Below are 3,660 nucleotides of genomic sequence, written 5' to 3'. Positions count from 1 at the left end.
TGTGCAAATACAGTCTCTGTACCAAACTTAGTGTAGGTCACAAGTTTGTGTTATGTTGCATAATTTTACATGAGTACATACATATATCGTTATATAAAAATTCTTGGATTGTGGTGGTTTTGAATTATGAAGACCGTTAAGTAAGAGCAACCAACTTCTGGAAATTCTGTCATTAAAATGGTTCTAATACACAATTCTACCTAAGACTGAATCTACCCAACATTCAGACTTTATTCTGTGGTAATGAATAGACAGTTAAATAAGAATTTATTGCTTGACATAGCAAATCAGTTTTCATTTACGCAGACGTTTGTGAGAGTTTAGAGTTTGCACCATCTAAAATTTTAATGGGTTCCTACTTCCCTCAGAATAAATGGTGCACCCCATCTCCAAATTTAAATTTTGATTTAAATATTCACAGTGTATTTTAAATTCTCATTTTTGCCCACTTTTATTGTCTGATTTTATATTTTCTATTAGATTTACACTGTTCCTTTAAAAATTATCATCTAAAAACAGTGTCAGAACATTTTAAACAGAATTCTTCAAATATTTCAGCCATGTTGAGAGAGTCATCAGTCAATAGAATGATGTTAAAATAAAACTGCCAATATTATTATCTGCTTATATGAGTTGAAGGACCAGTTGAATGTGGAGCTTTACAGGCTGAAACAAACCAATCAACGACTTATTTGACCAAAAAGCAATTACGATGGCTTCTTCACAAGCTGCCAACTTATTGATAATTTGATAATGCCTTATTTGTTGAAGTTCTTTTCTTTCTTGCTTATTTCTAATTTTTCTCTTATTAAGTTGAACCTTCGTAAAAAACTTGATTTTGTAAATATCTCGGCTAAGTTTATTGGTCAGCTAGGTACGCACGCCATATCATTCCATTATGGCAGCCATTCAATTTTTTTTTTAATTCACAACTCTGTTATTTATAAACCTTGTGAAAAAAGTGTTCTGGAATGTTTATACTACTTTTCTTACACTTTTTGTTATAAACATTTTTTTCACCTTGGGCTGTTATCAAGATATTGTGTACACATACATCACATTATAACAAAGTAATGATATTTCAGTTGTTCAAAAAATTTCTTGCCACAAAGAAAGAATATTGAAAGTACTTTTGTTTTTTTCTAGTTCTGTTGCATGTTTGGTTTTGTAACTGATTTCTGCTATAGTCAATTTTTCCGTACCCTGATGTTCTGTTTTTACTGATGTGTTCACTTGTGCAGTAGATATTAAACATATTATTTATTCAAATACAGATTATTTTGAAAATTTTATTCTATTCACTCGTTAACACCTGCAATGCCGTTCTATACCGAGTGATGATAACTATTCACATAAGACACTGAGTGCTCAAGGGCGTCTTGTGCAGTCGACGTGTTAAGAGATTATGAACCTAATGGCAATAAAAATATACCACTTCACAATTCAATTAAAAAAACTCTTTATTCATTATTTCACACGTGTACATTGAAGAGTGTCAGTAAAAACTAATCCTAAATACGAGGGGTATTAGAAAAATAAGGTTCCCTATGCCGCCGAGACAGAATGTGATATGTTAGGAGAAATCTGGCAACACTGTCTTACTCATCAGCTGTCCCTCTCTCTATCCATAGCACTCGCGCCTCGCTACGTCCAACAGTGCCGGCCTAGCTGCCTTCGAAGATGGAGCTCCCTATCGGTGTTACTGCCAGATGTGAAATTCGTGCTGTGATACGTTTTTTAAATGCAAAACCGATTTCACCTATTGCAATTCATCGTCAGTTAATTGAAGTTTATGGGGAAAACTGCATATCTGTTCAACACGTTCGGAAATGGTGTAGAGAATTCAGTGAAGGCCGCATGGAAATTCACGATGAAAACCGAAGTGGACGGCCTTAAGTTTCAGATGGAGTTGTTGAAAAAGTTGAGACAATATTGCTTAAAGACTTTTTGCCTCACGGAACAACAGTAAACTTTGACAGATATTGCGACACATTAAGAAAGCTGAGACGCGCAATCCAGAACCGCCAGAGAGGAAGATTGTCCAGTGGTGTGAGGCTTCTCCATGACAACGCTCGACCTCATGTCTCACGCCAAACTCAAGAACTGATGACAAATTTTGGCTGGACTATTGTGCCCCATCCCCCCTACAGCCCAGACCTAGCCCCAAGTGATTATCACTTATTCCCAAAATTAAAAGAACATTTGGGTGGCCAACACTTCAGTACCGATTATGAAGTCAAGGAAGAGGTTATTCGATTCCTCAGAGGATTGGCGGCAGAATTCTACAACATGGGGATAGAAAAGTTGGAGCATCGTCTACAAAAGTGTTTGGACAGAAACGGTGATTACATGGAAAAATAGCTTAACTTTTAAGTGTTAAATTGATGTATAACACTAAGTAGAAATATAGAGCTGTCTATTTTATAATATCATGGGAACCTTATTTTTCTAATACCCCTCGTATGTATCTAAAGCTAAAGTATTTACAGAGTTACATCGTGATGTTACCAATATTTTGCGTAAGTAATTAATTAATCAATTCCATATATTGTCAGGTTAATTAAAAAACCTTTTAATAGTTGTGAAAATTTACACTGAGATGCACAATTTTTAATATGATTGGGAATACATTTCAAAATTTTAAGACCATTATAATAAACATTCTTCTCAAAAAATTCGAATCTGTGTTGAAAAATATTGTTTTTTGTCTCCCCTAGTCCTATAATTATGTGTTAAAAACATGTGTAGTTCATATTAGCCAATGAAAAATGTTTAACAAGTAAAATGGCATCATAGATATATTGCCCATAGACTATCAAAAGTCTTAATTGTTTAAAACAATTTCTAGAAGAATCATCTGGCTTCAGATTAAAAATTACCCCTAATTGCTTTTTTCTGAGCTTTTAAAATCTTATCCAAGTTTTCTTTTTAGTTGCTCCATAATCTGATATACCATATGCAATGTGGGAGTGTACATGTGCGAAATAGATTTGTTTTAAAACTGGAATACTACAGAGTTTTGACATTTTATTTAGCGCATATAACACAGAGCTTAATTTATTTAAAACAGAAATGACATGCCTGTCTCAACTTAATGAATTGTCAAATATTAATCTAAGAAACTCAAATTGATCTTTTTTTCAATGTCTACTTCAATGGACTAGAACTGTTTCTATTCTGTTTGGTTGTAAAATGTATATATTTAGTTTTGTCGGGATTCATATGCAAATTTTGGTCAATAAGGATTTGTGGGATGTTTGCTAATTCAATCATTGATTTAACTTCAAGATCTTCTTGTGATTTACCGGATACTGTCAGTCTTGAGTCATCTGTATTCAGACATAAACCTGTCTAGGGCCTAAAGATTAATACATTATTCAAACCTCTTAAGTAGTAGATAAAAAGTAGGGGACCAAGTATTGATCCTTGTGGTACTCCATACTTTACGTGTTTTTACTCGGATCTATTAATAACTATAGCCTTAAGAGTTCTGTGCACTATTTCAACGTACAATAGCTTGCACTACCATTCTTGGCTACAACATGTAGTTGCTGAAACTAATCTCCAACACTGAATGGCAGCTAAAATAGCAATAATGAGGAAAAGGACGAGGATGACAGCTTGGAGAGTACCGTAGGGGGAACTAACGTAACAATAGCA

The sequence above is a fragment of the Homalodisca vitripennis genome, chromosome 8, assembly GCF_021130785.1.
Source record: "Homalodisca vitripennis isolate AUS2020 chromosome 8, UT_GWSS_2.1, whole genome shotgun sequence".
In the NCBI taxonomy this organism is placed as follows: Eukaryota; Metazoa; Arthropoda; class Insecta; order Hemiptera; family Cicadellidae; genus Homalodisca; species Homalodisca vitripennis.
This window is presented reverse-complemented; position numbering follows the sequence as displayed.